At 41.9% G+C, this 25,141-nt stretch overlaps 1 non-coding gene across 1 annotated transcript; it reads right to left on the reverse strand.

The window, feature by feature from the left end:
• Positions 1 to 23,526: 23,526 nt before the first annotated feature.
• Positions 23,527 to 23,603, reverse strand: TRNAA-CGC (transfer RNA alanine (anticodon CGC)). Its single transcript has one exon. It is a non-coding gene; the product is annotated as a tRNA-Ala (tRNA).
• Positions 23,604 to 25,141: the final 1,538 nt, after the last annotated feature.

Here is a 25,141-nt window from a genome sequence, read left to right on the forward strand (position 1 = left end):
ACGTAGCAGGCAGTGTGCGGAAAAGTAGAATCCGTGAACACTGGCGATGCTAACAGTTGGCGAAAAAACGTGCATATAATCAGTTCATACGCATCGAACAATATTGTAAATGCCAATGAAACTGCATTTTGTAAATGCCGAGCTCAAATGGACTTGATTTTAAAGGAGAGGGTGCAAGCCGGGAAATCGTACAAGGGTGGGGGTCATTGTACTGTGTTGCAACGCGCTTGTAGCGAGAGACTTTTTTCCTAGTCATAGCAAAGTTCGATAAGCTACGATGTTTTGAGGGCATCGGGCACTTCCTGTGCTAGTACAAGGCATCTAAAAATGCAAACAGTACAGTAAACCCAAAAGGCACGCGGCTGTGAGCTTGCATCCGGGAGATAGTAGGTTCGAATCCCACTATCGGCAGCCCTGAAAATGGTTTTCCGTGGTTTCCCATTTTCACACCAGGCAAATGCTGGGGCTGTACCTTAATTAAGGCCACGGCCGCTTCCTTCCAACTCCTAGGCCTTTCCTATCCCATCGTCGCCATAAGACCTATCTGTGTCGGTGCGACGTAGAGCCCCTAGCAAAAAAAAGTAAACCTAAAAATAAAACATTTGCACAACGGAGCCAGCATAATATGCCCTCGTCTTTGAAACGTATGTATTTTTCCTTTGTTGTGTAAGGTTATGTTTGCCAGTGATTTATCCAAGTGCATTATTTGAATAACCTAAATGCACCTTTTTGGACACTTTTTGGAAATAGCTTCTTCCATTGCATATGGAAGTTTTAAACTGTGAATCATAGTGATTGCATGCATTCATGGGTTTGAGAATACTTTGTGACGCGGCAATTACTGGAAGAATTTCAAGGGACACGCCATAGCGGGAAATCGTAACAGGATAGCGTCACTGTACTGTGTTGTAAATTTGTAATGCAGACTGAAGCGAGAAACTTTCGCCCGTCGTCATAGAAAAGTTCGATATGCCACGGCGTTTTGAGGACATCAGGTACGTACTTTCCTTGCAAGTACAGGACATCTAAAATGCATACAGCACAGTAATTCAATGAATAGAGGACAGGGGAGCTAGCATAGATTTCTTCTCGTCTTTGAATCATACTATTTTTCCTTTCATTGCATGAGGTTATGCTTGTCAGTGAGTTGTCCAAGAGCGTTATTTGAATACTGTAAATGCACCTTGTTGGATACATTTTAGAAATATTTTTTTCAATAGCATTTGAAACGTTTAAACTGTGTATCCAAGTTAATTGCATGCAGTAACAGGTCTTAAGAATACTTGGTCTCGCGGCAAGGGTTGGCATATCTAAACTATGACTTGGGGGTTAATTCGAAATCGCATAATTTGAAGTCCGATTTTTGCATCCAAACGGCTTCGAACTAACGAGGTTTTACTGTAACATCATTTGAAATGTGATCCGCTCTTGCTATGTCAGCCTTCCTCTTAAGCATCTTCGTATCCATGATGCTTAGTTTTCGTCGTACCTATTTAGCTGGCCACGCATTGTTTGCCGTAGAAGACGACAGGACGGATAAGTTCGGTATATCTTAGATTTTAGATGGTCCTTCATTCGACGGTCGCAAGGGCACCCGTTGTCATTCTCCACTTCAGTCAGGCTTTGTATATCCTTAAGTTGACTTCATCAGTAAGTCGGCCATCATCAGAGATTGTGGAGCCAAGATACTTAAATTTCTCTACTCGTGCTATATCTTCACCGTCAACATGCATGGTTCCAACTTCTCGACGATGTAATGTAATGTATTCTGTCTTCTTTTTGTTGAGGCGCGAGACATATTGCGCTGGTCGATTGTTCCAGTCTTCTGCTTGACGCTGGAGATCAAGCTTGTTCCTTGCAGCCAAAATGGCATTATTTGCATAGAGAAATGTCCATGGGAATGGACTGCGCAGGTCTGATATAATGGAGTCAATCACAAGAATGAACAGCAATGGTGGTAAGGCAGGGCCTTGCTGGAATCTTACAAATATGCAGAATTCATTAGACGCTCCTGCGGCAGCTGGACATAACTCCTTGTTTCTTCGTAGAGCAGTTATACCCTCTCAACAAGGTGCTCTGGAATGCCCATGTTCTTGTAGCGCTGACTGGTTAGGTTATGAGGTACTCGATGGAAAGCCATTTCAGGGTCCAGAAAGTCGTGATGAAGCCTCGTATTCTTTTCACAGCGTCTCTCAAGTAACAGCCCAGCAGCGTGGGTTGCTCCTGTTGCGCCACAATTTCTCACAAATCCAGCTTGGCTTGTTATATGTTTGGCTAAATTGCTAATACTTTTGTCGAAGATTTGTTCGAAATCTGCCATTGCGTGGCTCAGAAGTATAATCGGGTGGTAATTAGGAAAATCGGCAGGGCTTTGCTTACTTTGAATGGCTACTGCGTCGCCAATCTATTGGTTTTTTGACCTTCTTTAATGATCTGCTTGAAAAGCTTGCTTTCCACACTGCTGCTTCCTCCCATTTAGAGAAACAAAACTCTGCCGTAGATAATCGGGACAGATGGCTTTCCCTGATTTCATTTCTTTCAGCGGTGACGTCAAATTCCTACATTGGCCCTTCAACAGCGGAGGTGATGGGGATTGGTAAATATGGGAATTCCAGGATTGACATTTTGTCAAAATTATTCCGCCAGTGTACTCGCTTTTCCCGCCAGTTGAATAGCAAATCGTCTGTTTCCTCATTGATGCCGTAAAAACGTTCGACATCTTCCATTTTGCGATGCCTCGGTTTGACTAGCTGTTAAATATTCCGCTCGATTTCGTGCATGTCAAGTTTCTCATATAGTCCTGCTTACCGGTTTGCTTTTGTTACAGCAACAATCTCCTTCATTTTACTCGTGGCTGCTTTGTAGGCATTCCAACAAGCAAGAGACTCTTCAACTGTGCTGCACACTTAACATCGTCATTCCGAAGCCACGTGTCATAGTTAATCCTTGGTTGTCGTCGCCCTGACTTAGTTTTACCAGGAATAGAGAGTGCGGCGTCTTTCAGTTTAGTCAGGCTCATTTCATCTACGGTGATTTGTGGCATTGTAACTTTTGCAACAACGATGGCCTCCTTCTTTAGGCACCACCATTTCATCCCATTTGGTCCATTTCCAGCGAAGTATAGGGCTGTTGGTAACGTTATCCACAGCTTGCAGGTGACAGATAGAGGTTGCATCACATTGGTTTCATAAGGAACAACTGTTGTCTGTAGAACATCCTTGAGATTACTTCGTCTGACGAGGATGTAGTTCATGTGAGTTGGATGGGAGCCACTGTAGTACGCGACTAGATGAATATCACGATTTTTGAACCGTGTGTTTGCGATTATCATGTTCTGCATAACCGGGAATTTTTGGCCATCGTCGTTCCTCTGTCCATATCTATTTGCGCCATGGACGGTGTGTTCTTCTTTCCTCCGTCCGACATGTCCATTCATTTCACCAGCAACGATAAGATAGTCAGCGGTCTTCTTGTTAGGCAGTGCTCAGAAGGCATCTTTGGTTTCCGCGCCCTGGCCAGTTTTGGAGCGTTGCACTGAAAAATTAGCATTTCCTTCTCTCCCCAATGTAGACGAGTTACATCAAGCGATTGTCATACTTTTGCACCTCGGAGACTGAAACGTCAAATTTTGCTGATATAACAATGCCAACACCATTATTTGTTCTATGGCTTCCGTTGTACATCCGTTAGTAATCGCACCCCATTTCGCATGACTTTTCCGCACTCCATCATTTTCCCTGCACCTCACAGATGCCTATATGCCTTCTCTCGAGTGCTGTGGCTGATTTGCTACTTCATCCAGACATAGTTCAGTGATGCGATACAGAATTGGTTACTCGCTTGCTTAGCCGTCACAGTCCATGTGACGGTAACCCTTGCATACTTTTCATACTGACTGGGCACTGCCAACGCGCATCCCTTCAAGAGGACGCCCTAACCATGGTTCTGATTCTATGAGACATATTTCTGTAATCATGTGTCAATATTATTTTACGACCGGCTTGCCTTGAGGCATTTTAGAGCTCTTGACAGCAGGTAGTTACACCACTCCGGACATGGGTAACAGACGCTTTTGTAGCCGCTCCTCTAGAGAAGAAACACTATGCTCCTTTCTGCATTAACTTCCAAAAAGGCACAGTACCTTTTTTCTGCCAACTGCTTCGTATCGAACGTCTCGATGTCCGCGAAAGTTACCATTGAGGACTTTGTGCGTGTTTGGACCGCAAGAGCTATTATATTTCACTGAAGTCTGCCGGCATGCCATTGGGGAATCCGTATCCGTCACCTGGGACGCGCCACGTGTTTCAGCAATGTAGGTGGTTCGTGCAGAATGATTATCAGGGCAAAGTGAAATACCATTTTATTGAAAAACTAACTGCGAACCTGATAAATCACTTGTGACAAAAATCACATAGTCACGTAAGGAACAATGGCCACAGACATTTGCACATTTTGCTTGGCGTGATATGCCAATAAACTCCAGTGTCATCTTTTCTGCCCCCTGTTGTCTAGTGATGTCAACATCAATATCTTGTTAGGTGATCAAGAGGTCTAGCCTGTTGTATCTGGAATCATTGTCCTACTTTTATTTGTCCACTTATTTTCTCCTAAAAGTGCAGTAACAACACATGGTGAAGCCTCCCACTACTTTGCTTGTGAGGAAGCCATGCATACGACTGGGCCATGCGAACTCAGTTCATACAGCATAAATTGATAAGTGCCACTTCATGTTACAAAGTATTTTGCCCTGCGTGATCGACTTTTCCCATGTTCTGATCTCACCTTAAACCAAGAAATTTGTATTTCTTGCTGTTCTTTCCTAAAGTATATAGAACCAATCTGTGGTGGGGAGACAGGCACAGGTTTGGATGCTATCCTATGATGTTATCATTCCACTCAAAATAATCACTTTGTCCATGAGCTTTTGAAATAAAAGGAATCTCTTTCCTTCTTTCACATGGCCCCAATATTCACTGCGGTGAAATTCAACGTCCTGTCGTCTTGAATTTTGACTCTAGCCTTGATTTACATGCTCCTTCTAGCTGTAGTGTTGAAGAAACACTATTAGAGTATTCGGTGACATGATAGTTTGCTTTTCTGTTCAAATTCGGGATATCAGAACATTGAAATAAAACACTACTAACAAAGCCATCCTAGTTTTAGGTCCGCTCAGTCGATTGCACATCAATGCTATGTAATTACAAATAAACACACTTTGATGTAATAGAATGCTATACTGATATCATAAGAATGTACAAATAAAAAATGTATGGTTCCATAACTGTAAATAACATTCATAAAAGGTCGCCATGGCTCAGCAGATCTTGCTGACTTTCGGCTAACAATGATCTCAATTTTATTAATATCTACAATACTGATTTTGTAAAACTACCTCAGCAACAAGGGTATTTACAAAAAATATTACTTGCTTGCCACAAAGCGCAGAGTGGTTGAAGAAGGTACAAACTCCAAACCATATGCGGTACTTTATGCAGGATAACAGATGTATTCAGATTTCAAGAGATAAAGATGTGGCATTCTTTAATTGAGGTTGTCTATGAGCTTGCACATTCCAAAATCGTCAGAAGTTTCTTTCGCAGGATATTGTGATTCGAGAGAAAAGACTCACCACATTCTCGTAGCAAGTGAGAGCTTTCAAAATTTGAGACTGTTCGCTGAATTTGTCCTCAGATGAGGTTTACTCTCAGGAATGTGATGCTCATGAGTAGGGAACTCTCTGATGGGTTATCAGTGAGAGGAATAATTCCTTTGTGTGAGAGTTGTAGTGGAGTTGATTGTTGAACTTTTGGTCACGTGGTTTTTATTTTGTTACTGTAGATCGCGAACCGATGTGAGCAACGCAGATCATCATCCTTCTGACGGCGGAGCACGTTGTTTTAGGTGCAATGTGTGTGGGAAATCCTTTAATCGGAAAGTCGGGTTAGCAGTTCACACGCTCACTAACACAGGTCAGAAGCCATTCTGTTGCAATGTGTGTGGCAAATCCTTTAGGCGGAAAGACCACTTACCAGTTCACACGCGGACTCACACAGACGACAAACCGTTCTGTTGCATTGCCTGTGGGAAATCTTTCACGCAGAAAAGCATACTTGCTGTTCACACGCGGACTCACACAGACGAGTATCAGTTCTGTTGCAATGCCTGTGGGAAATCTTTCACGCAGAAAAGCATACTTACAGTTCACACGCGGACTCACAAGGCGAGAAACCGTTCTGTTGCATTGCCTGTGGGAAATCTTTCACGCAGAAAAGCGTACTTACAGTTCAAACGCGGACTCACACAGGCGAGAAACCGTTCTGTTGCATTGCCTGTGGGAAATCTTTCATGCAGAAAAGCTTACTTGCAGCTCACACGCGGACTCACACAGGCGAGAAACCGTTCTGTTGCAATGTCTTTGGAAAAAACTTCAACGATAAGAGCACACTCTGGAGACACGTGCCGACACACACACATGAGAGGCCATACTGTTGCAATGTCTGCGGCAAATCCTTCAACCGGAAAAACCAGCTAGCTTGTCACATGCACTTTCATACAGTACTTACGCCGTACTGGTGCAATGTCTGTGGAAAGTCCTACAGTTGAAAATCCTACCTAACAAGTCACCTACGGGGTCACACAGACGACAAGACGTACAGTTGTAGAATCTGTGGCAAATTCTTCAACCTGAAAGGCACTCTAGTGTGTCACATGCGCACTCACACAGGTAAGATGCCGTTCTGTTGCATTGTCTGTGGGAAATCTTTAATCCGGAAAGGCACACTTGTAGTTCATACGCGCATTCACACAGGCGAAAAGCCGTACTGTTGCAATTTCTGTGGAAAGCTCTTCAGCGAGAAAGGCGTACTCCTGAGACATGTGCGGACACACACACAAGAGAAGCCATACTGTTGCAATATCTGTGGCAAATCCTTCAACCAGAATGGCACACTGGTTTATCACATGCACTCTCACACAGGTGAGAAGCCTTCGTGTTGCACTGTCTGTGGCAAATCCTTCAGCAGAAAATCCAACCTTGCACGTCACGTCAGGATTCACACGAACGAGAAGTCCGACTAGTGCAATGTCTGTGGAAAGTCATTCAGCAGAAAATCCCACTTAACACGTCACCTGCGCATTCACACGGGCGACAAGACGTCTGTTGCAAAATCTGTGGCAAGTCCCTCATCCAGGAAGACACCCTAGCATGTCACATGGGCGAGTAGCTACACCGCTACATTATTTGTATTAAGCACTTTTCCGTGAGAATTGCACTCTCGAAACACAAGCAGACGAGTAGCCTACTGTTAGAATGTATTGGCAAATCTTCAGCCAGTGTCAATGCACACAGGTGCTCATTAATGCGATATAATGTTCAAGGATTAATCTAACTTACCGGTTGAACATGTGAACCTCACTGGGGAGATGGCGCACTGCTCCGTGTTTTGTGGCAAATCGCACGCAGCACCAAGCTGTCGGTACACACGAGCGAGACAGCGCACTAGCGTTACGTGACGCCGGGATGAAGGCGCACGGGTTTAAGTAATAATGTAATTTTGCTTTATGTCCCATTAACTACTGCACGAGTGTTCGGAGTTCTACGAGACCTTCTCATTCTGGAGATGTAGCCAGGCACATGCGATCGCAAACAGCAGAGAAGTAATAAGTTCTTTAGCCAGAACGGAACTTTATCGGCACATCTCGTGATGTACACCGGAGAGTGGTCCTTTCCTTTTTGCCATTTTCTCTGAGAGAATCTTCAGGTAACATAATGGCAGGTCCGTGTGCAAAAGGAGCAGCGGATATTTCATGAGTTATCTCCTCATCAATACAGATATGTGACACCCGCTTGTTCTAAGCCATGGATGACATTCTGTTTTCGGACGTCAGTAGAAGTGTCCTCAGTAACACACATTGAGGAGCCGTCCACATGCGCGGTTAAGAAGTATTCCGGGTGAACACAGAAGAATCATATGACAAAGGCGAGTGGTAAAAGACCAGAAGTGCAGGATAAAAATTAAAATGTTTGAATAAGCAATTCAAGGGAATAAATAAGTACCAAACCATTTCAAATATTGTATGCAGTTGAAGAGATTATTGCTGAAGGCTGAGCACACCTGTGCTCCCCTTGCCACATGTCACTGGTGTATTACTTTAATTATGAGTAGACCAATAGCTCAAAACTGTACCTGCTCCTTCGGCTCTTGTTACAATAAGATTGTATCTGTCTACCTGTTCTGAATGCAAATTGAAAGTTCAACTTCAGGGCCCATGGCTATTCATGAAGATCACGCAGTTTTCGAGGAGGCGTCTGTAAGTAAGGACTCGTATGTCGACAGCTGTGGTATACTCTTGCAAAAGTTCCTCCATTTTCGTTTACTGGGTGGCCGAGATATGGCCACTCAATTTTCTCTAATCAAACCTCACATGTCACTAAAAATCTCTTACAAGTAAACGTTGCAAGTGTTGAAGAGACGTAGTGAGTCATGTCAAACTGTTATTGCCTGTTCCAGATCTTCAGCATGAATCTTTAACTCCTGTGTCTCAGAGGGTGTTAATGAAACTTGGTCACTTCCAGGCATGACTATCCGGTATCAAGGAAGGCTTACTTACTTAAATTAAAAGCTTACGTAATCTGACTGTGTTTATTCAATCAAAAATAACGAAATATGATGGCGGGTGTGTTTATATATATGACCATAAACAGTTGTCTGCAGACCATGACATTAATAATACACTGCAGCTTGACGATTTCAGGATGAAATTAATATCCACCACAAACAAAGCCTGAGGGGCTATTTACAGAAAACCACTTTGTGGATAAATAGAAAACAACGGCATGAGATTCAATTTACTCAGCTCTATAAACAACTGTGCAATATGCTTCCGATTTCTCGATCGCCTAAATATCAGGAAGTGATCTCCAGATAATTTTTAATTTAGGCTGCCCACTAACTAACCATCAGCATATGACGAGTTACCTGTACCCTCAATTAAATCTGAGTAACCTCCAATTCACATCAGTGAGCTATCGTGGTCATCCAATAAAGTAAATGTTTAAGGTTAAGGAAATGTGTCTGATGGCCAAAGTGACCCCACATTGAAGTTAATTGAATGTGGCTGATGACCAAAGTGACCCTTCACTGAAGTTAATTGAATGTGCCTGATGACCAAAGTGTCCCTCCAAAATAGGAGGACTTCAAGTGCCAGTGAATTAATGGTGTAATATTACACAGCATAAAATAGCATTATTTATATTAAATGTATGAAGTTATATCACAAACCAAAAGAACAGGTTGAAGTCGGTGATTGGAATAAATCTGTGAAAACCTGTGAAAAGTAATCCTATACTACTAGAATTTTACCCATGCTGTCATTCTGTTATAACGTTTAATCAAATTCCAAAATAAATTCGACTCATGGGTGACCCTTAAACAATATTGGTCACGGAGTTCAACTACGTCCACTTATATAGTCCTACAAAAATATAAACATGCGAAATATTACAAATTCTCTATGAACAACATGGCCATAAATCATGGGTATCCCATGGATAACGACAGAGTGCTACTACATCTTACGGAACACCATGTGGTACTGACTCTCTGTCGAACTAGAATACTGACCTCTCATTGAGGGGCAGTTGGCTAGCTACATCATTTCGCGGCCCTAGCATGGCCGAGCAATTCCAAGAATCCCTTCCATGCACTTCATCCACCATCCTACGTTTCCATTGGAGGACACGCCATCGACAATCCTTAACACATAGCTGCATTACGAACATATCAAGAAGTGGAAATCGTAAATATTTAAGGACATCCTTCTGACACCGAAATAATTATTTAAATGCTCAGTAGGAACATCAACTATGACTGTGTTATGGAAACATCGAAACTGGAATAAAGAAGTCAAATGTTCAGAACTGTTACTGAGAATCCAGTCTATAATTTTCCCATGCAATAGAATTGAAATTCAAATACCTCCCCGTTTACTTTAACGTCAATCATGTTGTAACACGCCCCTTTTTCCAAACAGCTTCCACCTCATATAAACGCGGACACCTGTTATCTCATGAAACAGGTTTATACCTGCTGCGCTCTACTGGCTTAGAATTGAGCAAACAAATCTCGCCACTGACGGTCTTTTACTACAGCACAAATCTACATCCAAATCCTTGTATTATTAGACAATATATCGGTCAACATCATTGTCATCACGATTGAACTCGAGTCTAATGGGATCTGTAGAATATGATATGAGTGTCACTGGTATTAATGGAGTTATTATGTGAGCAAATGATCCCTCTGGATATAGGACCCAATTCAGTGTTGAAACCATGGACCTTACCATGTTTCAAAACATTCTGTCCTGACGGTTTTCCTTCGAGCATTCTTCACTATTAACTCTGGCATATCTACAAGGAATATGTCTCACTAACTGGATCACATGGTTTCATAACTTTATGGAAAAATAGACCGTATCTACCACCGACAGTTATGGACAGTTACGTATTTTCTCACTTCACTTGGAAATACAGTACTCCAGACGCATATGACACCGACTTCAACATCGACCTCAAACCTCATTAGACCTGCCAAATTTATCGCAGACTGACCTTGCACAAACAAAGCATACCACATGGATAGTAACTATTACTCATTCCATTGCTTATTATTATTATTATTATTTCATAATGTGCCAAACTAAGGAGCGCGACTGTACTTATTTTGCAGATGAGTGTGCTTTCTTCTCTACCCAGATTCTCTTCTTCCCTTGCTGTGTTTTTCATCCGTTCTTCCATCCATGCAGTGGTGTTCTTATCTTGGGTTGTTAGCAAAAATATATATGTTCACTAACGTTCTAAAGCTAGGCGTGCCCCATATAATTTTATCTGGTTTGCTGATTACTTGAAAGGTCTTTTTTCTATTTTGAATACCCAGTTATTCTTGACTTTTAGTGAGGAGGCATTATTAAATATCTTTCTAGTGAGTCTTTCATTATCTATTCTATGAATATGGTCATCAAATTCCAATCGCCTTTTTCCAGTTGTGTCTGATATTTTCTCAGTATGTTTGTATAATTCCGGAGACCTCCTATTCATCCACACTACTTCTATGCTTACTGGGCCAAAGATTTCACTGAGGACTTCTCTTTCTTCTTTTCTAATTATTTTAGATAGTGATCTTTCTCCAATGATGCAGGTTTCTGATGTGTGCAATGCTTCAGGATTAATTACGGTGTTATAAATTTTTAATCTTGGGTTACAGGATATTGATTTTTTGTTGTACATTTTCCACGTGATTCTATGGCTTACATGTAATATAGAAATCTCTCTCTGTAAATACAAATGGTTGGATGATTACCCCAAGTATTTGAAATTATTTACCTGAGTAATTTTACCAAAGTGAGTTACAAGGTTTTGTTTGTGTAAGTATCGAGGAGATCTTTCCATGTATCAGGTTTTGTTATATGAGATTTGGATTCATTTTAGATGCAATTGCTCTTTTTTTCTGCAGGGACTGAATTCATTATTTCCTATCGTTGGATGAAATAAGTAGACTGTCTCTCAAGGCCAAACATTTGATATGAATTTTATGATTAACTGGCTTGCCAGAAAATGTCTTGAGGCAACCTCTAATGCTAAATACCTTAGTTATACTGCTGCGGTAGATTAAAATCGAACTCTCTCCTGTCTTCAACTTACTAGCTGGATGGAATCAATTATTATTGTTATTAGTATGAGATAATTATTTTAAATATTAATTGTTTTTAGTGATGTAGCCATACGCCAAATAAATAAATAATTATTTTAATTATTGACATTTACATATTACTTAAAGGACTTAGGGCATAAAGACTGTGCTTTAGTTGTTTCCTCTACAAGAGACTGTGTTAGGTTATTTCGTAAAATTGTTCCCTAGTAAAAGAACGATTCCTTTTATGGACAGTGTCACTTTGTTTCGTAAAGGACACTGCCTACATTTCTTTCAAAGACTGTGTCAATTACTCCGTGAGAAAACAGTGTCGACATATTCCTTTCATAAAACTGTGCCAACCTTCATTTTCAAAAGACTGTGTCAATCCAGTCACAGAACTGTGCGAACATTTACTTTCATAAGACTGCCGATATTTCCTTTCAAGAACAGAGCTGATTCGTGGAATACGGTACCTTTATTTCTTGTCAAGGGACTATGTTAATTCCGCTCATAAAGACTGTGTCTACATTTACGTGTAATAATGTGCCTCAGTAGAAAATTTATCTCTGAGAAATTACGTGATTTTTGTTAAGACTGCGTCGTAATAGAACTTGGTTCTCTTTCACAAGACTGTGTCATGAACTGTTTTCTTTCTGTCTTCGCAGAAACATTAACTTATTTCTACGTGTGCGTGTGCTAGAACATTGCATATGCTCATTACAAACAGTACAAAGACTGTGTCCATGAGGACTTAATTTATTTTATTTTGCACTGAGGTTACGTGAAGCGGCAAAAGGTTTTTTCTCAGAAAATTCCAGTTTATTTTCATTATCTATCACTTTGCGTTCGACAGTGACTATTGCACGAACCATATTAATCATTTTCATTGAACTGTGGTTTTGAATTCATCTCTCTTTCCAAATGTGCGTCCAACACCATTCCCGGTGGAACTTGTTCGACCAGTAAACAGTGTCTCGCCATAATTTGTAGTGCAGTGCGGTAGAGAAGTGTCGTATCAGATTCCATTGACATTCTGTGCGAAAGTTTTACATTTCTCTGCTCCTTTAATAGGACTTAGTGGAATACAAAACTCAACAAATATTCCACGCTGCACTATCATCAGACGACCGCCCCAGGTTAGAGTCTCATTCAACATCAAGGGCTTACAACCGCCGTGGGACGACGCGGACAACGTGGGACGACGCCTTCTCCACATCTTCCAGGACATTCAAACTATTCGTCTTTAAAAGGTGATATAATTTCTATGCATTTTTTTTGGAATAAACTGCATGTTCCACTTTAAATATGAACTCATTTCACTACCCTTCTCTCGTACTCTCTAAAGCATGAACCATACACGCCTTGGCGTTATCCATGCTCTCCACAAAACTGAAGTACGGGCGTTCCTGTTTCAGTATGTATGGGTTTAGTGGTTTATTTTACGCAAGTTTGCATAATAATATTTTGCATTTTGATTATTTTATTTCTATTATTGACTTAATTCTAAGAATATGAGAGACAACAAGAAATATATACCCTCACAATTTTCTCCATACACTAATAAAATGCATTCAGTAAACTCACCGAAACTAGAATCTTCGCCGTCCAAAAATCAGGTGCATGCGTTTAGTGGTTGAACACCCTCAGTGCTATCCAACATCCAGATCCTCTACCGTGATGACATTGAAACTCTCACAGTAGAGCGCAACTAATTAGCCACCAGGTACTGTATTTAGACTGGTGAAGCCTTCCAGCATCAATATGTGAAGTTTGTGGTGGTGATTTCAACAGTCATAATACAACACCGGGCTACCCAGTACCGACAAGAGCGGAGAGGCTGAGGTGGAATGTGCAGATTCGTGTGATCTATTTCTACAGCATGATAACAAACTTTCAGCGTCATTCAACAGTGCGAGATGGAGGCATGGATATAATCCAGATATTAACTTACAGTATCTGCGTAAGCAAACACTTATCTCAGTTATCATCGAAATCAGTGGGACAAGCAATCCAGCATCGTCCTGTTATATGCCAGATATATGCTGCAATCTGACCGGAGACAGTTCCTTTTCATACATACGTCTTCATTACAGACTGTTATGCCTTTCAGCGTTCAGTCTGCGACCCACTGGGAATTTACTAAACACCACCACAGTCTTCTGTTTACAACTAGTTTTGTGGCCTCGTCTTAGTTTTATACGTCTTATCTTTAAATCGTTAGAATCTGAGTTCCTATTCGAATAATATATCATTTTAAGAAGGCTGACTGTGACTTCACTTGACGAGAACATTCTGATATAGAGCCTTTTCCTGAATCATATTATGATTATGTAAATATCGTGAAGCATTGTTCTCGTATCACAAATCCCTGAGGCTGCACACAATATACAGAATGTAGGGAAATATTGAGAAACACTCGCGATCTATTTGACAACGATTCTTTGAGCTCCAATACCGTCAAAGCTGGGGAAGATTTCTTAAAATCGATATGTAATAACAGGAGCGATTGGGCAGGCAGATCTAAGTGTAGCCAGCAAGCCTGGAGCTTTCTTAACCGTCTCAGTTATGACCCAACAGCTGGAGAGGGTCATGCGAATGTAAAAGCTAAACAGATTGCCCGCCAGCACGTGGAAAATGGTAAACCTCGCCATCAGTCTTCAAAATTTTACGGTCAGAAGAATTAGAGTCTAGTCATCTTATGCGGCTCTTCTGCATGGCAGCCATTGACTGTTGTAAGAGCTGTAAGCCAGGAGGGATAGACGACATCACATTACAGCAGATTAACCACGAACCTACTACGCTGTCGTAGCGGTGGAGAGGTGTTACTCCCACATGCTGCGTCCCAGGTGGCGGGTAGGTGGGTCCGACCTGATTTGCCGGCCGACATGAGTGAAATAAAATAGCTCTCGCGGACCAATCACGCAAACCTCTGTGGGTGGGGGACAAGGCCGATGAATGCTGAAGTTTGAACTAAATTACATGTGTTTAGTTCCATTATCCTTGTAATTAGTACCATAAACTGAGGAATACCATTTTTCTGTTGGAGGATTACTATGTGTTTAAAGTACCCATGTATAGTACCCACCACTATGACAGAGGCTAAGCTTTGCCCCGATTCGGTTGGAGAATGCCAGGGAGAAAAAAAGAGGGCAACCTCGCTCGGATAGAACCGGGTGCTGTGATTTGTACAACTATGTGAGGAACACCACGTGGTAGTACGGGTCCCTGTGATTAGTGCCACTATATGAGGAACACCACGGCTTTGCGTTCCGAGAAACAGAACGGGTCTGGGTTTTACCTATGATTAGTACTCACTATGTGTGGAACACCACGGTATAGTACGGGTCCCTAAGACTTGTACAACTACTTGAAGAACACCATGTGTTTGCTCTGCGAGGAACACCACCTGATAGTACAGGTCCCTGTGTTTAGTATCACTATGTGAGGAACACCACGGGTCTGGGTTTACCTGTCATTAGTACCATTATGTGAGGTACACCTGTACGGGTTCATCAGACTTGTACAACTACGTGACGAACACCGTGGGCTTTCGCTGAAAGGAACAGAACGGGTCTGGGGTTTACCTGACATTAGTACCCACTATGTGAGGAACATCACGGGATAGTATGGATCCCAGTGATAAGTGTCCTTATCTGAGGAACACCGCGGTAGATTACGGGTTCCTCTGATTAGTACCACTATGTGAGGAACATCATGGGTCCGCGTTCCATGGAATTCCACGGGCCTGGGTTTTACCTGTGATTGGGACCAACTATGTGAGGAACTCCACGGTATAGTATGGATCCCCGAGATTTTTACAACGATGTGATGAACACCATGGGTTTGCATTCCGAGGAACACCGCGGGATTGTATGGGTCCCTCTGATTAGTACCACTATGTGTTGCATCCGAGGAGTCCCATGGGTTTTACCTGTCATTAGTACCGCTATGTGAGGAACACCACGACAGTACTGGTCTCTGTGATTAGTACCACTGTGTGAGGAACACCATTGGTTTGCGTTCCAAGGAACAGCATGGATCTGGGGTTTAACTGTCGTTATTGTTCCGGGGATTGTGTGGATCACGGAGCTCAAGGAAGGTGCGGGCGTGAATGGGTGGATATACGGAAAACGAAAGCATGATTTTAAACTTTAAAATTGGCAGTTTTATTTATTTTCTTAAGCCTTTTATCACAAGCTTAATACTTTGCCAAGTAGTTAACAATAGATGAGGTACAATTCTAGCTCGAGAGCTTGCGTAAGAGAATTAGAGAGAAAATCAATTTTCATCATGAGCCAGAAGTTCCTTCTCTTTTTTTTTTAATCAGTACAACTGCTCCCTTTAACAAACAATCAAGGGGACAGATCTCCCAGTTTTTACATCAGAAGAAAAGGCATCCTTTCTCTACAAATTTACCGTAAAGGCCGGTCTCCACTGATTAACATTTAACAACATGTTAAATGTTAACTGGTGACACCATCAACATATTAAATGGTAAGTGTTAAATACTGCTTCATTTAACATTGTGTCCACACTTAATAAACATGTTAAACTTGAGTTCCTTTGTCTATATACAGGTAGTTCATTATACCTATTTGTGGTAATAACATTTTCACACCAGGCAAATGCTGGGGCTGTACCGTAATTAAAACCACGGTCGCTTCCTTCCACATCGTAGGCCTTCCCATTCTCATCGTTTCTATAAGTGTTATGGACCTATGCCTACCCGGTATAGGTATAACCAATTGATCACATAATAAACACTCACAACTGCTATAAAATAAACACTATATTACGAAAATACAATTTCACACATTACAGTCCGTCCGCCATACTTGTTTTTTTTTCCAAAGATCACCATAACAACAGCCAAACACTCATAGTGTAAACATGACATACTCCCACCTTTTGATACCAATCAAAACACAATGTTTACAGACAGAGGCAAGAAGGTATTTTAACTCTTCTTCCACTCCTGGTGAAGTTTCGGCTGCCGAGACTTAATGTCTCAGGAACCGTATCACTGGGTAAGGCCATCTCCTCTCTCCCACCTTCAACTTCCAATGGATAAAGGTGCCTCGTAGGACGGATGAGTTCTCCTGAGGATGTCTTCACCCCAACTACCTTGATCACTTTGTCTATACCTGGAAATATAGCTGTCACTCTCCCCAGGGGCCAGTCGATTCTTCTCTTGTCATCACTACCAATGATGACCACATCTCCTACCTTCCAATGCCGATCAGGCTCCTTGCCCGATGGACAGCACAGAAGGCTACCCAGATATTCCAGTCGGAATCTTCTCCTCAGTTCATTCCTCATCTGTTGAAGGTACTGAAACCTTCTTGAGAGACTGACCTGATCTAGTTTGTCTAAATCTGGAGTACCAACCATGGGAATGTCCTGAAGAAACATTGACAGAGTTAGAGGTACCAATGCATCACGACTTTCTGAAATGTAGGTGAGAGGTCTGGAGTTAATTGCAGATTCACAATCAGCAATAACAGTCAACAGTTCCTCATATGTCAAGATAGCCTTGCATAAAACACGCCTTAATAGTTTCTTGACCATTTGCACAATGCGCTCCCAGAATCCACCCCACCAAGGAGCTGAAGGAGGACTAAACTTCCACTCAATTCTAGTAACCGATGTTTCCGCACCTATTTTTTTCCAATCAGTGTTGCCGAACAATTTGTTAGCCCAAGCAAAGTTTGTCCCATTGTCACTATAAATCACACGAGGCCTGCCTCGTCGGGCTATGAAGCGCCTAAGGGCTAGAAAAACCCTGTAGTCGACAAAGTCATTACTAGTTCAAAATGGACTGCTCTAACAACTGCACATGTAAATATCACAATCCAAGCCTTGTCTTTGGATTTTAGAAATAGTGGTCCAGCAAGATCGACTCCTACCACTTCAAATACACCTGCATCTCTCACACGATCTTCTGGAAGGGCTGGCGTTTCAGGAACTGATTTTTTCATTTCGAATCTTCTACATTGTATACATTTCCTGATGACTTTGCGAATTGTTCTTCTTCCCTTTGGTATCCAGTAGTGCTCCCGCAGTATGGCGAGTAAAATCTGAACACTAGCATGAGAAGCTCTCAAATGGTGTTCTCTGATTATCACCTCAGTCAGAGGATGATTTGATGGCAATAAAACAGATGTACGAAAATCGTATTCAGCCTTCCTGTTGGTGATTTTTGTCTTAACCCTGACGAGGCCCAGCTGGTCTTTGAAAAGGCACAATGTTTGTTGGTTGTCCCTTTCAGTAAAGTTCTCTTTTTGAACAATTTTCAACAGTCGTCTCTCCGCCATTGAAATTTCCAAACAATCCAATTCAGAAGCAACATTCTGCTCTACGTCCTTTTTTGCATTGTTGATGAACCGCAGCATCCGGGCCACCATTCTGACGATTTTTGAATACTGAGAAAAGAATCTTAAATACCACTGCTTTTCCTGGGAGACAAGCATAGTAGTCGTAACGAGGCTTTTTTTCTTTCTTCATTGACATCCTCTTCATTAATTTCTACAACGCGCGATGGCCAACTGTTCTCTTCCAACTTTAACCAAGCGGGTCCCTCCCACCAACGAGAAGAAATCAGCTGCGAAGTAGAGCAACCTCTCGAAGGTAGGTCTGCTGGGTTGTCTGTGCCTGGTAGATGAAACCAACGCTTAGGATTAGATAATAATCTAATTTCTTTCACTCTGTTAGTGACGAACACTCCCCAAGCTCCCTCTCTCCTTATCCAACAGCACAGAAGAAGAGTCACTCCAATACTACTCCGGGATGTCCGTCAGATTCAAACTTTCTTTCACAGAAAAAGCGAGACGTGAGCCTATAGTGCAGGCTAATAACTCCAGTCTCGGTATCGTTATTTTCTTTAAGGGGGCTACCCTTGATTTTGCTGCGACCAGTCGCACTTCAAACTCTTTTCCATTGAAAGATCTTAAAAAAATAACGGCTGCATAAGCCACTTGACTGGCATCACAAAATACATGCATACTCCATGACGATTTGTCCTCACTACTAGAAAATCTTCTAGGCACTTTAATTTCAGCAACAAAGGGCAACTCCTTCAACCACTTATTGAATTTGATTTGGGTGTCTTCACTTAACGGACTATCCCAACTTACTTTCTCTCTCCAACGTTCCTGTAGTAAAACCTTAGGTACAATGGAAACCGGACACGTAAAACCAATTGGGTCAAAAATACTTTGAGTCATTGACTAAACTGTCCTCCTTGTGAGAACATCAGAGTCATTCAACTTCACCATTTTACATGACAAAACATCAGCTACGGGGTCCCACAACAAACCCAAAACAGGTGTCACTTTAGGTACTTCATCCTCCAGAGTCAACCTGGTGTACTCCCACCCTCTTAGGTCAAATTTTCCTTGCAACAGTAGCTCCCTCGACTCATCCACAAATTGTTTAAGTTCTTCTTCTGTGTTCACAGAAGTGACGCAGTTGTCCACATACAGAGATGTTCTCAGTTTATCTGCGGTTTCACGGAAGCACGAATTGTTCTTTAAATGAAGATCCAATACCGCTCCAAGTAGAAACGGACTGCAGTTAACTCCAAAAACAACCCGTTTGTGGTGGTATGTTTTAAGAGTTCCCTCAGCAAAATTCTCCCACCACAGGAATTTAAAAAAGTTTCGATCCCTTTCAGCGACTGCGATTTGAAGAAAGGCCTTCGTTATGTCTGAGATCACGCCAATCCTGTTTAAACGGAACCGGTTCAAGATAGATGGAATTACTTCTAATAGATTAGGTCCCTTCTCCAGACAGTCGTTGAGTGAAAGTCCTCCTTTCGATTTACACGAAGCATCAAACACCGGCCTCACTGCTGTAGTCGATCCTCCTTAAAAACTCCTCGGTGCGGTAAAAAGTACCCAGCATCCTGAGAGCTTTCTTGGCCAACTTCTTCAATTATCCCTTCATCTTGCCAGTCATGGAGCACCTGCTGGTACTTCTCAAAATTTTCTTCCTTGATTAAGCGGTGTGTTGCAGAAACCAGTCTTTTTAATGCAACATCCTTGTTGTCTGACAATAGCTGCTGATCTTCTTTCCATGGAAGCGCGACTTTATATCGTCCTTCCTCATCTATCTTAACATTTTCTTGGAAATGCTTCAATGTTGCCATTTCAATCTCCTTCGACAACGTCTCGGTCGGATCACAAATTCCTATGCTTTCCAAGTTCCATAGTTCACCCAAAGAAGCCGTTCTCACAAACAGAGAGTTCACCATAGACACTGCGTTAGAGTTCCCAGTTGTCTTCCAGAGCTGTCCCATAACTGTCCAATCAAATGTGGTCCTAACAGCAACCAAACCAGACCTCAAATTGATTGTTTCCCCGGTCAATAAACTTCCCACGATGTCTGCACCAATGAGTAACTCAATCTCCGATGGCTCTGGACCATAATCAGAGAGCCAAATTTTCTTTCCTTTGATCTCATCCATCCAAGGACCCCCTTTTAAACGTGGGATTGTACCACAAATTGCCTTTTGTCCCAGCACCTTAATGTTTTGAGAAATTGAATGACGTAGGTTGACAATAGCTCTCCTATACAGGTTATGATCGTTTGCACCGATTGAAGCACCCCCAAAAAGCTTGTGTTCAATTTTTTCAGTCTTTGAAGGAATATACCCCATTTCCGCGGCAGTTTTCTCCAATAGATAGGATCTCTGCGAGCCTGTATCCAGCAATGCCCGTACAGTTATTTCTTTCCCTTGATGATTTAACCTAACTACAAGAGTTTGTAACAGTACTTCCGAAACATCACTGGTTTGGGTGTTAAGGGTTAGAGTTGGGCCACCTGACAACTTTGAACCCCATTCTTGGTTCTTCTCATCACCCTTATAACCCCCTTTATTTACATCTAATTTGGGACACATAATAGCCTCATGTTTATCACTGCACACGAGACATTTTAGTTTCGTAATGGAATTAGCAGCCGTATGTCCCACCTTCAGACATGAAAAACAAGCTTTATTCTCTGACAACCTTTTATGTTTATCACTTATGTTCAATTCTTGAGCCAGATGACACCATTTGCTGTCATGCGATTTATTACAGAAGACACACTCCAAATTGTTTCCTTTTCCAGCGAAAAGTACACTAGCAGTGGCTAAACCTTGCTCCTTTCGCTCCCGTTCTTTAATAGTCCAAAACCAGCTTGAGCGAATGTAATTCTCTCTTCACTCTCTACTTCACCCTTCAGAAAACCACGTAACGCGGTCAGTTTGTCAGCATGTCCATTATCCTGATCCGTTTTAGTCGTTCCAACGCCAACGAGTAACGCCTATTGATTCTAAAGCTCTCAGCTGTGTTTCTAACGTGTCGTATAAGCTAGCAAGCATAGGCTTCTCCCTTGTCTGAGAAACATTTTTTACTACAAGACTTTTGAGCTCCCTGACAGAATTCTGTCAATAAATCTTCTCTTCCAAACCTACCCTTAAGGGATTCTACAGTCTTAGAGTGATTTTCAGCAGTGGGGGGAAACTGGTAACTAAATCTGTAGCTCGGCTATCAACCTTCGTGGACTGGATTAGGTATTGAAATTTATCTTCATCCTCAATTTCAGAGTCCTCATGGATGCGCCGAAATTGTCCCCAAAATTCCAACCAATTCCTAACCTCCCCATTGAATTTCACGAGTTCTATCTTGGGTAATTTCAATTGCCTTTTGTTTTTACTCTCAGCTGATACAGTTGATCTACCTGACACTACTTCCAACACTTTGGAATTGTTAGCTTGTAACCACAGGGCATATTTTTGTCTTGTATCATCTAATTTGTCTCTAAAACTGTCTGTAGATTCGTACTCACGGTCATACTCGTCGTCTCCTTCTCTTTCCAGCAACAAATCTAACACTTTTTCCTCCAACGGTGCCAGTTCCTTTCCTAACCTTTCCAATTTATTTATCAAGGATTGCAACGTGTCTTCATGAATGCCGTCTTGTATTACTTGACTTAAATTTTGCAAGAGGAAATTGTACGTTTTCGTAAAAGTCGCTCTAACCGGCCTCCGAGCTTTCGTTAACTTCTCCATTTCAACACAATCTACAAGTTGTGTAAATTAATACGTATCCTGGCAGGGTCGCCACAATTTCTTAGGGACCTATGCCTACCCGGTATAGGTATAACCAGTTGATCACATAGTAAACACTCACAACTGCTATAAAATAAACACTATATTACGAAAATACAATTTCACACATTACAGTCCGTCCGCCATACTTTTTTTTCAAAGATCACCATAACAACAGCCAAACACTCATAGTGTAAACATGACAATAAGACCCACCTGTGTCAGTGCGACGTAGAGCCACTAGCAGAAAAAAGATGAAGAGGATTTGGCCTTTGTTACTGCCACTGTTGCTTCTTGTTACGATTTTGAAATGTAGTTTTATTAGGTATATTTCCTTCCCTCGTCCTGCTCATTGCTTGAAAAACAAACCACCCGTTACCGCCCCCATCTTCCGACTTTTCTGAACTTTTTGCAATCCTCAACTTACTGGGAGCGGATGGATGCTAGTTTTCACGCGGGAACATTTATTGAGAATTTCGAGTTCGTGGAAACTGTCGGCTTTCTTCGCTTTATCTCTGTATTCCTTTGATGAGACATCCCACGAACAAGGACTTTCTAATTATATCATTTGTTAAGTCCATTTGGAATCTGACTATGTTCGTCTTCGTATATGTGCATTATATCACTGTACAACTCAAATAAGCTGTTGGACTGAATGCTCGGCGCAATTACTATTTCAATGTTGGCAACGTGTGTATTCAACAGAGTGGAAAGTGTACCTTAACGCCATCTACAAGCGCGCAGTGGAAATTGTAGTGTGTTTGAACGATAATAGACAGAGGGCGCACGGCTCGCTAGACTGACTGCTGCTGCGCTGGGCGTTTGCAAACGGCTGTCTGCCATTTGAACTTACTGGAGAAAGACGCTCTGTAATGTCTCCGACATCATCTTGCTGTTGGCTTTACGTCGCACCGACACATATAGGTCTTATGGCGACGATAGGAGAGGAAAGGGCTAGGACTGGGAAGGAAGCGGCCGTGGCCTTAATTGAGGTACAGCCCCAGCATTTGTCTGGTGTGAAAATAGGAAACCTAGGAAAACCATCTTCAGTATTGCCGACAGTGGGGTTCGAAACACTATCTACCGAATACTGGATACAGGCCGCACTTAAGCGACTGCAGCTATCGAGCTCGGTATATCATCTTCGAAGATGAAACTTGTTGTAACGGGTATTGGGTAAAATAATCGGATGCATCCCTGTCAGGGATCGGGGATAGTAAATAAGTACCGCAGAGTTGTTTAAAAGGAAACGGTGTAGTGTTCATCTGAATATTGTATTAGTTTAAATGTAGTGTTAATTTTAGGTGTGTTACATGTTTGTCCGGGTTTCTAGTATGACGTACCAACAACTGAACTTATCGAAACAGACTTGCAACGTATTAGGTCGTGTTACGTACATGTAGTACGTGTTAAAGAGATGTTAAGTACAGAACAAAAATGGCCAGCCGGACACCAGTGGGATCCGAACCCACAATCTCACGACTGCGCGTCGGTTGCTCTACCAATTGAGCTATGGTGGCCTAGGCCATCTTTGTTCCTTTTGAAAGGATCTGAGCTACAGGTCTGGCACTGCTGCTAGCACACTGTAGAGTGCGTTTAAGTCGCCCGTTGTGGGGCATGTCAATGAATATTGAATTTTCACGACCGCATTGTAATCAAAACAGACTTTCAACGTATTAGGTCGTGTTACGTACATGTAGTACGTGTTGAGGAGATGTTAAGTACAGAACAAAAATGGCCAGCCGGACACCAGTGGGATCCGAACCCACAACCTCCCGATTGCGCGTCGGTTGCTCTACCAATTGAGCTATGGTGGCCTAGGCCAACTTGGGCGATGAAGGGGAGGGCACAGATTGCACGCAATGTTTAATTATTCTTTTCGTTGCTATGGTAATCAAATGTGGTTGTTACTGTTGAAAATGGACGTCGCTGTGGACCTAACAGAGTTCACAATCTCTTTCCGACAGCTGGTGATCTCAATTAAGGTACGTTCAGTGTCGGTATAAATGTTCCTTTTTCCATATCCTTCTTTATGTGCGTGTATGAAATAATTTTCCAGCATTTATTTTCCCTGGACCAGTATGTACCGCTACCTCTGAACCATTTAAATATATCATTATTCAAAGCGATTGGTCTCTGAACAAGAAAAGGTTAGAAGCCGCGAAGCGGCTTTACCCTTCTAATGTTAATATTCAACCATAAGTCGCGCGGCTTCAGGCCTCTATTTATTAATATTAAAACATAAGTGGGGGAATATATGCCTTACAGTGTTCAGATCTGTAATTACTACACGGATAGTGACAAAGCGATTGGTCTGGGTACGGTAGGTCCGGCTAGTGATAAAACCATTGGTATGTGAACAAGCAAAAATTAGAAGCCGCGAATTCTAATCTCTATTTACAAAGCGATTGGTCTGCCAAGAAGCAAACGTTAGAAGCCGCGAAGCGGCTTTGGCCATCTAATTTTTATTAACATTCAACCATAAGTCGCGCGGCTTTAGGCCTCTATTTCCTATTCGTATTAAGGCATTAAGTGGCGCATTCTATGCTACGTCCGAGCTATTTCAACATGTTCTTATTTCTCTTTGGTGTTCATATATAATCATGGCTGGCGGTGGCACAAATGGACTCTACTATTGCCCGAAGATTTGCCCTATGAAACGTCACTCCCATAATTCAAGACAACGAGATATTGTTATTCTTATTTACTCCATTTGCTTATTCTTTTACATTGCCTCATTCTCTTAGGTCTCCTTATCCCGCGTAAGTTGGTCATAACTTCTCGCTGTCTTGAATTATGGGAACGATATTTCATTGGCGTAATCTTCAACCAATGGCAGAGTCCATTCGCCCACCGTCAGGCATGGTACTTATCCTGGCGAGCCTTATCGGGAGTTATACAACACAGCGAAACAAAAAATAAAATTATATACTACATATTGTAATTTCTTTCTGAAATAACCATCCGCATTTCTTCAACTGCGTAGCTCTTCAGAAAAAATCCTCATTCCACTAAATTCAGATACGGTACCGGTATACGTTATATTGTTACTATTTACACACGACTTGCCGGCATTTGCAACGCAAAGGCTGGGAGTTTTCAAAAAAAAAAAACAAGCTAGTTATATGCGTATACATTATTTATGCTTCATAAAAAAATTAAAAACATTAAATATTAAAAATATGTAGAATGCTGAAACTGAGAAGGGTTAGTATTAAGTTCTTGCCGTTCTCAACTGAGATTACAAATTTCGCAAAAGTAATTTATTGAACTTGAACATTACCGACAATATGGTAGAGGTTGTGGACACAGTGTAAAATGATAGAAATAACACATCCTCAATGAAGACAATCCG

The sequence above is a fragment of the Anabrus simplex genome, chromosome X (genome assembly GCF_040414725.1).
Source record: "Anabrus simplex isolate iqAnaSimp1 chromosome X, ASM4041472v1, whole genome shotgun sequence".
NCBI classification, from domain to species: domain Eukaryota; kingdom Metazoa; phylum Arthropoda; class Insecta; order Orthoptera; family Tettigoniidae; genus Anabrus; species Anabrus simplex.